Source organism: Notechis scutatus, chromosome 15 (assembly GCF_049901735.1).
Source record: "Notechis scutatus isolate UNSWTSFEM ecotype Mainland chromosome 15, rNotScu1.2, whole genome shotgun sequence".
In the NCBI taxonomy this organism is placed as follows: Eukaryota; Metazoa; Chordata; class Lepidosauria; order Squamata; family Elapidae; genus Notechis; species Notechis scutatus.
Genome location: NC_142023.1, coordinates 7,490,148 through 7,500,759, shown reverse-complemented (window position 1 = coordinate 7,500,759; position 10,612 = coordinate 7,490,148). Strand labels below are relative to the sequence as shown.

At 44.3% G+C, this 10,612-nt stretch overlaps 1 long non-coding RNA gene across 1 annotated transcript; it reads left to right on the top strand.

The window, feature by feature from the left end:
• The first annotated feature begins 1,990 nt into the window (after positions 1 to 1,990).
• LOC148129468 (uncharacterized) lies at positions 1,991 to 5,176 on the top strand. The gene is made up of 2 exons (XR_015745438.1): positions 1,991 to 2,045; positions 3,723 to 5,176. It is a non-coding gene; the product is annotated as an uncharacterized LOC148129468 (long non-coding RNA).
• The last annotated feature ends 5,436 nt before the right edge of the window (positions 5,177 to 10,612 follow it).

Below are 10,612 nucleotides of genomic sequence, written 5' to 3'. Positions count from 1 at the left end.
GAGCCCTGGCCTCGCCTGCCTCCCCACCGCTGGCCTGCAGCCGAGACAAATGGGTCAGCCTCCTCTATGCCTGCGCCCCCCCCTTGCCTTGATGTGCACCCCCCAGTTCCTTTTCTGCATGACAAGGCAAGGGAGCCCAGGGTTTTGGGGGGGGGGGAACAACAGTGGCAGCGTGCAAAATATTGGAGGCACAAGAGAAGGCCGTGGCTAACGAAGCCTCCGGGCTAGCAATTAATTGTGGAGCCTTCATTTCCCTGAAAAGGCTGTGGTAGCTTGGATGAAGTCCTTCTCTCCAACCATTCCTTCCTCTTCCTCCTCCTCTTCTTCTTCCTCCTCCTCCTCTTCCTCCTCCTCCTCCTCCTCCTCCTCTTCTTCTTCTCCTCCTCCTCCTCTTCAGCCATTCCTTCCTCTTCTTCTTCTTCTTCCTCCTCCCTCCTCCTCCTCTCTCTTCTTCTTCTCTTCTCCTCCTTCTTCTTCTTCCATTCCTTCTTCTCTTCTTCTTCTTCTTCCTCCTCTTCTTCTTCTTCTTCTCTTCTTCTCCTTCTCCTTCTCCTTCTCCTTCTTCTTCCTCCTCCTCTCCAGCCATTCCTTCCTCTTCCTCCTATTCTTCTTCTTCCTCCTCCTGCTCCTCCTCTTCCTCTTCCTCCTTTAATTAAAATAGAACTGGAGGGTCCCTTGGAGATCTCCTAGGCCAACCGCCTGGTCAAACATTTCAGACAAGTTGGCCGTCCAGTCTTTTCTTTAAAAAAAAACCAGTTATCTTGCACAAATAATAAGCCGTTCTGCTGGTTAATTGTCTTCACTGTTCAGAAGTTTCTCCTTCATTCCAAGGTTCTCCTCTCTTTGATTGGTTTCTATCCATTGTTTCTTGTCTTGCCCCTCAAATATTGGAATACTGCTATCATAGCTGTGGCTATATTTTTGCAGTGAAAAGAAAAAAATATTTTAGGTAGTGGGGTTTCCACACACACACACACACACACCTGGAAAGGGATGCATTTCATTAAAGTTCAGTTTTGCTACCAATTGTCTTTTCATGGTTCAGTTCACACCCAAGTTCCCAGATCTGTTCCTAGCAAGATTTGAGCTGGAATTATTTTACAATTTTAAGGAAGCCGAATACTTCGGGAATCTTTACTGCTGATGTTAAGTTCTGTGTAGTTTATGTTTTCATAGGTAGTCCTCAACTTACAAGCTCAAAATTTCTGTTGCTACATGAGGGTGTTATTAAATGAGCGTTGCCCCGTTTTACAACCTTCTTCGTCACAGCGGTTAAGCAGTCTTAAGTTTGAAAAACGGTCCTCAGTTTTTTCAGTGCCCGTGTAACTTTGAATGGCCACTGTTGTAAGTCGAGGACCAGCTGTAGAGAAGAAGAGCCCAGGCTAGTGAATTTTGGGGGGTTCTTGAAATCGTGAACACCTTTAAGCCAATTGTCTCCCCTGTATGACGACGGGGCCTGACTACAAACCCCATCATGCCCAGCCAGCAAAGAATTCTGAAATGCCTTGTCTCAACTCCTCTTCAAAACACCAATATTTTTTTTAAACAAAAACCCTGCTCTAAAATAAGGCATTGTCACAAAAGGCAAAGTCTTAATTCTTTTTTTTTCCTTGTCATATTTTAACACATCTATTAATTAACATGTCTGAACATAAGATAAGACTGCCACAAACTAAGAATTTAGATCCTTTCCCCCCCACTCCTTGTTATTCATTAACACATGCTGAAATATGACAAAACAACTCAAATTTTGCACTTCACACTGGAAAAGATCAAGTTTATTATTTCCATTCTCTTTCAACTTCACCAGGGACTGGAAACTTGTACCATTGTTGAAAGAAACTTAATGCCCTTCCCGAAAACTCACCCTGGTTTTTGTTTTTGTTTTAATTTCAGTTTTCATAACTTTTTAAAACTGGGTTTAAAATGGGATGCAATTGTTCTGCCTTTACCCCAGAAGAAAACTAACTGGACTCTCTGATCGCTCCAGGCAGTCCTCGTCTTACAACATTTTCTCACCACAGTTAAGTGAATCCCTGCAGTTGGTAAGTTAGTCATGTGGTTGTTAAACGTGAATCTGGCTTCCTTCAGATAACAGATAATCAGAGTTGGAAAGTACCTTATGGGTCATCTAGTCCAACCCCTCACCCAAGCGGGAGACCCTACACCATTTCTGACAGACGGCAGTCCAGTCTCTTCTTGAAAGTCTCAAGTGATGGCGCTCCCACAACTTCTGTTCCATTGGTTGATTGTTCTCACTGTCAGAAAGTTTTTCCTTGTTTCCAGGTTAAATCTCTCCTTGTTCAGTTTCCATCCATTTGTTCCTTGTATGGCCTTCAGGTGCTTTGGAAAACAGTTTGACCCCTTCCTCCCTGTGCCAACCCCTCAAATATTGGAAGACTGCTCTCATGTCTCCCCTGGTCCTTCTCTTCACTAGACTAGCCAGACCCAGTTCCTGCAACTGTTCTTCGTATGTTTTATCCTCCAGTCCCCTCATCATCCTGGTTGCTCTTCTCTGCACTTTTTCTAGAGCCTCAACGTCTTTTTTATAATGTGGTGACCAAAACTTGATGCAGTAGTACTCTAGGTGTGGCCTTACTTAACCGTGAAAAACAGTCGTAAGTCACTTTCTTCAGAGCCGTTGTTAACGTCAGGCACTAAACAAAGGATTGTTAACCTGTGATGAGTAGAACCTGCCTCCAGAAGTTGTGGGAGAGGCTCCATCGCTGGCGGTTTTCAAGAAGAGATCGTCTGGCATGGATTTCGAACGGAGGGTTGGACTAGAAGATCTCTAGGGTCCCTTAATACAAAGCCATGGTTGCTCTTGATTGCTTCTCCTCACTTTGGCCAACCTCGTGGGGCTTCCCCCTTGCCGTTAGCTAGCCCAAAATCCCCTTGGGGATGGCTCTCTGGAGAAATTTCGCTCCTTAACTAAGATGCTCATTTGCTGGTTTGTCGATTAGCCTCATTTGATAGGGAAGGAACGGGGAGGGGTATGTGTGTGGGGTTTTTTGGGGTGGTGGTGGTGGAGGAAGCCTTTCTTTGAAGCCTCCCCATCTCTTGTGTTCCTCCTCCGAACGGCTCCTTTATTGCTGAAGGGAAGCAAACGAATATGACTTTGCTTGGCTGACCCGATAAAATTTGTGCTGAGGCTGCAGTCTTTGGCTTTGCTGACAGCCTCGGTTCCTTATTATGGTGGGTTTCGAGGCGGGGTGGGGAGGGAAGAGGAGGGGAGAAATGGTTGTCTTAATTCCCCACCTTCTCCTCTCCAATGTCTCCTGCTCTGCTCTCCATAATTGGGATGGTCCCTCTTTTGCATCATACTGGGAACCCAGATTTGCAAAAAAAGAGAGCGCGCGAGAGAGAGACAGAGAAAGGATGGGAAGGTGTTGGCACTCCAGGGAGAGACTCTGGCTGGGCTCTTGTGGACCGGTGGCAGAGATATACAACCTATTGACGGGGGTGGGGGGGGGTCGAGCCAAGGAAGGAGCAGGGAGATTTATGGCAGCCCCCACTCTCAATTTGTTCTCCACCATAGAGCCAGGTTGCAAGTCTCTTTTGACCAAAATGGATTAGGAATCGGTGTTCAAATAATGCATACAGATGTGGCTCGGTTCTCTTTGTCAAGGACGACCTCCATCTGAACCCCGTTTTTCTTTTTTTTAAAAAAAAAAAATCATTATTTAAAAAAAATCAAATCAAATTCTTGCCTTGGCCACCAGAGGTATGGAATCAAGATCACGGGAAGTGTTAAGACCGCTTTATACGGCCTTGGTAAGGAAGAATTCTGCCTCCAGTTTTGGTTGCTACGATATCAAAAAAAAGATGCTGAGACTCTGGAAAGAGTACAGAGAAGAACGGCAAGGAGGATTAGGGGACTGGAGGATAAAACATATGAAGAACTGCTGCAGGAATTGGGTTTGGTCAGTCTAGAGAAAAAAAGGACTAGGGGAGACGTGGCAGCATCTTCCAATATTTGAGGGGCTGCCCCCAAAGAAGAGGGAGTCAAGCCATTCTCCAAAGCACTAAAAGGCAGGACAAGAAGCAACGGATGGAAACTGATCAAGGAGAGAAACAACTTAGGAGGAATTTCCTGATAGTGAGAACAATTAATCGGTGGAACAACTTGCCACCAGAAGTTGTAAATGCTCCAACACTGGAGGTTTTATAAGAAGAAATGGGACAATCTTTTGTCTGAAAAGATATAGATTCCCCTGCAGTGGGCTGGGCTAGAAGACCTCCGAGGTTCCTTCCGTTGTTCTGTTAACGCTATTCGTTTTCTGACATGACAGCAGCCTTCCAATATTTGAGAGGCTGTAACAGAGAAGAAGGCATCAGCCTCTTCTCCAAAACACCTGAGGGCAAGGAGAAGGAGCAACAGATGGAAACTTAACAAAGAGTGGATCCAGCCTAGAATTAAGGAGAAGTTTCTGGATGGTGAGAACAATGAATCAGAGTGGCTGCCTTGCCTGCAGAAGTTGTGGGTGCTCCATTCCTGGAGTCTTTCAAAGAGACATGTCCAGAAGGATATAGGATCTCCTACTCAAGCAGGCAGCTGGACTAGAGGACCTCCAAGGTCCCTCCCGACTCTGTTATTCTGAATTCCACCTGCCTGGTCTGTTTTCTGAAGGCGGAGGAGAAAATGCTTGTGCGTTGTGCATTATTGTCGAAGTCTTTTCCCAGTAATTGTTTGATCAGAAATATTGGAGCAGGTGGCAGTTTGGGGACAAAACAGAGGTCACTGCTTTATTCCACCAGACGGTGTTCAAGGGCTTGTCACCAGGAAGAACTATGGCTTACTCCAAGCTAAGATATTAGTTGCTCGAGATTATATTGATTAAGCCTCGTTTCGGTCCCAGGATTGAGCCGGAAGGCTATTTTTCATCCAAGGAGCCCTAGAAGGGAGACACTTTGTCTTGGTTCGGTATCTGAGTTGAACTTTTGAACTGCAGGTGAAGCGATTCATCTCCGAGGGCCGCTCAGCTCTGTCGGCGGCTGCAGGACCTGGTCACATCCCAAAGCGTCGAAGTTAAAGGTGCCAATACAGAGGGGAGAAACGATTAGTCACCGCATTGGATGGCATTTTATTTTTCTTGACATGCATGCCAGCAAGGACCACTCTCCAAATATATATATATCACTCCCCAAATAAATAAATAATATGTATGTATATGTATATATAAATTGTATATATTTGTTTTTATATATTTATATATTTGTATATAACTGTATGTGTGTGTGTGTATATATGTGTGTGTATATATGTATGTATGTGTGTGTGTGTATGTATATATATATACATATATACACATATATAAAATACAAAATTAATAGACTAGACATAGAGAATACAGTAGAACCAAAATTAATAGAGTAGACTAGACTAGAGAATAGAATAGAATAGAATAGAATAGAATAGAATAGAATAGAATAGAATAGAATAGAGTAGAATAGAATAGAATAACCGAGTTGGAAGGGATCTTGGAGGTCTTCTAGTCCAACCCCCTGCCTAGGCGGGATACCCTACACCACAAATGGTTATTCAACATCTTTTTAAAAACTTCCAGTGTTGGAGCATTCACAACTCTGGAGGCAAGTTGTTTCACTGATTAATTGTTCTAACTGTCAGGAAATTCCTCCTTAATTCTAAGTTGTTTCTCTCCTTGATTAGTTTTCACCCATTGCTTCTTGTCCTGCCTTTAGTGCTTTGGAGAATAGCTTGACTCCCTCTTCTTTGGGGCAGCCCCTCAAATATTGGAAGACTGCTATCATGTCACCCCTAGTCCTTCTTTTCATCAGACTAGACATACCCAGTTCCTGCAACTGTTCTTCATATGTTTTAGCCTCCAGCCCCCTAATCCTCTTTGTTGCTCTTCTCTGCACTCTTTCCAGAGTCTCAACATCTTTTTAAAATTGTGGCGACCAGAACTGGATCCAGTATTCCATTATAAAGTAGTATTAACACTTCACGTGATCTTGATTCTATCCGTTTATGCAGCTTGGAACTATGTTGAAAGAAAGATACATGGGCAGGGGGTTGGGCTAGAAGACCTCCAAGGTCCCTTCCAACTCTATGATTCTATGTAATATGACAAGAAAATCTGAAAGAACATTCCCCCCCTTTTCTGATACAATAATATAGTAGAGTGGTTGAGAGGGGCGCCTTGACACTGAGTTGTATCCCTAGAGAGGTTTGTCCGTTTAGCTGCTCTTTCTCAGCCTCTATTTTTCTTGGAGGACTAGGTAGGGGAATAGGGGAGGGAAGGATCGACCCATCCAAATGTTTCAAAACTAGAGCAAAAGGGGAGATCTATTGACCCACTGAAGAGGTCACCTTGGGCCAAGACTCAGTGGAATGAAATCCACCTTTTAATCTAATCAATTTACCTCTCAGGGCCAGAACGCGATATGGTCTTATATAAAATATCCCCTTGTCTTTGTAAGAGCCGCTGGGGTTAATCGGTGTCAATTCCAGAGGTCTAGTCAATTGCAACTTTTGAAAGAGAAAGGATGCCTTTCTTTAGAACATAAACCACTCTTTCTCAGCCAGGTAAGAGGTACGGACTTCTATTCCCAGAATTCCCACCCACCCCCCTTTGACTTATTGGAAGCTGGCTGGGAAGGTTGCAAATAGTGAATGCGTGACACACACACACACACACACACCCCGGGGATGTTGCAACCATCATAAATGCATGCCAGTTGCCAATTTTGAACACGTGGCCGTGGGGATGCCACGATGGAACCGTCATAAGTCGCTTTTCTTCTTCTGTGCTCTTGTAACTTTGAACGGTGTCTAAATGAATAGTTAGCAAGTCCTGGATTACCTACATTAGATGCATGCGAGTGGAGGGTCAGAAAGAGTCAAAATGCCAATAAACAGTTCCTATTCACTCCTAAACTGCAGCCTGGAATGGCTTACCTCCAGAAATTATGGGTGCTCCAACAAGGGAGGTTTTATCTGGAATGAGTCTTTGGGACCCTGCAAGGCCTCCTGCTCCAAGAGGCTGCGCCGGCAAAGACTCATTCCTGGCAGAGTTTGGGGGAGAGAAAGAAAGACTTCTGCTGTTTCTGCTGCTTTCCTTGCATGAAGCCAAAAGTCTCTCTCTCCCCCCCTGAGAACGGAGCTGGAGATGGTATCCTGCGATCCCCAATAAAGAAGGATCGACCGGTAGGAAAACGGGGTGGGGAATTTTCCTGCAGACTTTTTGGGGGATTTTCCCAGGGTGTCTGGGATTTAAAATGATGAGTTCGGTGGTCCCTGAGGTCCAAAAGGTTGGCGACCCCTGATGTAGGGTCTCTTGCTTGAGCAGGAATGGTTGGGTTAGAAGACCTCCAGGGTCCCTTCCAATTCTATTATGCTGTGTTCTCTTCTGGACAAGAAGTAATGGGGGAAGGGGAGATGATCCAAGAGAGACCCAGTAGCCATCAGTGGAAGGGCTTGGCTCCGGAAGTTGTCCTGTGCTCCATCACAGGAGAGTTTCAAGAAGAGAACTGGACAGCCATTTGACCAGGATAGCATAGGGTCTCCTGCTTGAGCACGGGGTTGGACTAGAAGACCTCCAAGGTCCCTCCGGGCCCTGTTATTCTGTATTCTGTAAACCTTCCACCCTGCCTGAGATGCAGACAGGCAGTCAGTAGATCTCCGGAGAACCATTTGCTCTCTGTTCCTGGGACCGGTTGTGTATTTGTGTGTATTTGCAGACGTTTTCCCAACACACACACACACCCAAGCCAGGAGCCCTTTCTCCGCGTGCACCGGTTGTGGGAATATACTGGGGCCTCTGGTGTGCGTGCGTGCGTGCATTCGTGTGTTTGTGTCTGCGTGTGTGCCTGGAAGAGAGGGAGCGAAAGGGGAAGGAGAAAAAATGAATTTTCTGGATGCCCCAGTGGTGGAGGGGATTGATCGGGTGCAGTTTAGCGAGCAGCCGGCTTCGTTCCCCACTCGCTGCCTTACAATTATCGGGAAAAAACCTGTTTGGCTGCTGTGCTGAAATTACTTATTGATCTTTTGTCTGGGTGACGAGGCGCCGCTGCCTCCCTGCTCTCCTGCCGGGGAGTCTCTGGGCTGCTCAGCCTCTTTCCAAAGAAAGCCCCCACCCCCCCCACCCCAAAGCCCTCAGGTGCCCACCTGCCTCCCTGGCTCACCCCCCTTTGTTGCAACAGGATGGGGTGGGTGGGTTGGGGGTGAAGCTGGAGACCCTCCCTTCTTTGGGATTCAGAAGGAAGGCTACTCTCCGCTCGCCAAAAGGGCCTGGAATCAATCAATCAATCAATTGGTCTATCTATCTATCTATCTATCTATCTATCTATCTATCTCTACTATCATCTATCTATCTCTACTATCATCTATCTATATTTCTATATTTCTATCTATTTATTTTTATCTCTCTTACCTATCATCTATTTAACTCTATCTTCTATATTTATATCTATCTATCCTATCTATCATCTATTTATCTCTACTATCATCTATCTATCTATCTATCTATCTATCTATCATCTATCTATCTATCTTATCTATCTATCTATCTATCTATCTATCTATCTATCTATCTATCTATCTATCTATCTATCTATCTATCTATCTATCTATCATCATCTATCTATCTATCTATCTATCTATCTATCTATCTATCTATCTATCTCTACTATCATCTATCTATATTTCTATATTTCTATCTATTTATTTTTATCTCTCTTACCTATCATCTATTTAACTCTATCTTCTATATTTATATCTATCTATCCTATCTATCATCTATTTATCTCTACTATCATCTATCTATCTATCTATCTATCTATCTATCTATCTATCTATCTATCATCTATTTATCTCTGTCTACTATCATCTTATATTTATATCTATCTATGTCTATCTTCTCTATCATCGATTTATCTCTACCTACTATCAACTGTATTTATATCTATCTATCTACCATCTGTTTCTCTCCCTGTCACTCTCTCCATCCCTTACCTTTATTATTTTTATAAATAACCATAGATAGCAACCATATCCAATCCTCCTTTTCTCCTCCTGTTTTCTCCACAACAACAACCCTGTGAGGCAGGTTGCATGGAGAGTGAGAGACTGGCCCTAGCCGGCTTTTCTGCCTAAGGTGGAACCAGAACTCACCTTCTGCTGGGTTCTAGCCTGGCGAACCAAACTGGCTCTTAATCCCAAATAGCAGATCAAAATCTCTGTCTTGTCTTGCACAAAACAAATATGGGTGGGATATTAGTTTGAGTTTCTTCCTCACATGTCCTTCAATCTTTGGACAATGTAATCTCTTCTGCAAGTCTTAATAGTCTCTCCCTCCTTCTCTCTCTCTCCCTTCCTTCCTTCCTTTTTTCTCCCTCTCCTCTTTCCTCCCTCCCTCTGTCCCTTATCCTTCCTTCCTTCCTTCCTTCTCCCTCTTCTCTTTCCTCCCTCCCTCTCAGTCTCCTATCCTTCCTTCCTTTTTCTCCCTCTCCTCTTCCTCCCTCCATCTCAGTCCCCTATCCTTCCTTCCTTCCTTCCTTCCTTCCTTCCTTCCTTCCTTCCTTCCTTCCTTCCTTCCTTCCTTCCTTCCTTCTTTTCTCCCTCTCCACTTTCCTCCCTCCCTCCCTCTCAGTCCCCTATCTTTCCTTCCTTCCTTATCATTACCAATTACTTTTAGAAGGGCCATATTGGAGACAGATTGATTAAAAAATCTGTGTGGCTGCAAAGAATCAACACCAACTGGACAGCATATAATCAAAGAGTTGATCAACCAATCAATCAATCAATCATGTCCCAATTAACAAGGAGAAATTATTAATAATTATCATTGTTCCGCCGATGAGTTATTTTATCCCAGTTATCCTTGTCTTTCATATTATCTTCCCAATTTTAGTTCAAAAGAACGTAAATGATAATACTAATTTAAAAAAAACAGACCTGGTCATGTGATGGCTGGCATAATGACTGCATTGCTTAGTGACCAAAATTTCCATCCCAATTGTGGTCATAAGCCAAGGACCCCCTGCAAGATTTCTGAATCTATAGGACCGCCTGTGAATTTTTCTTGGCATTGATAGACTTTCCATTCTGTCCTATTCTTTTATAACTTCTCCTTTGTGTCCATCCCGCTTTCTCCCTCCAACTATCAACCAGGTTTAGCTGAGTTATTTTTTTAAGGAACATCCAAGCTTAGTTAGAAGCAGGCAACAAATTAGGGCAGCCCAATCAAAGTCAGCAGGACGGAGCTTAAAATAAAATTACAGGTAGTCCGCAACGAACAGCTAGAATGTTGAAAAAAGTGAATTATGGTAGTTTTTTCCCACGGTCATGTGATCAAAGTTCAAAAGCTTGGCCACTGGCATGTACTTATGAACAGTTGCAGTGTCCCAAAGTCACATGATTCCCTTTGGCGACCATCGGACAAGCAAAGTCAACCGGGAAGCCAGATGTGCCGAACAACCCCGTTACCAACTGCAGGGATTCGCTTAACAACCGTGGCAAGGAAGGTCGTAAAGATGAGGCCAAGCTCATTTAACGACTGGCTCGCTTAGCGTGTGGGAATGACGGGCTCAGTTGTGGCCGTAAGTTGAGGACCATTTGCAGCACCACCCCCCCTCTGGGAGGCACTCT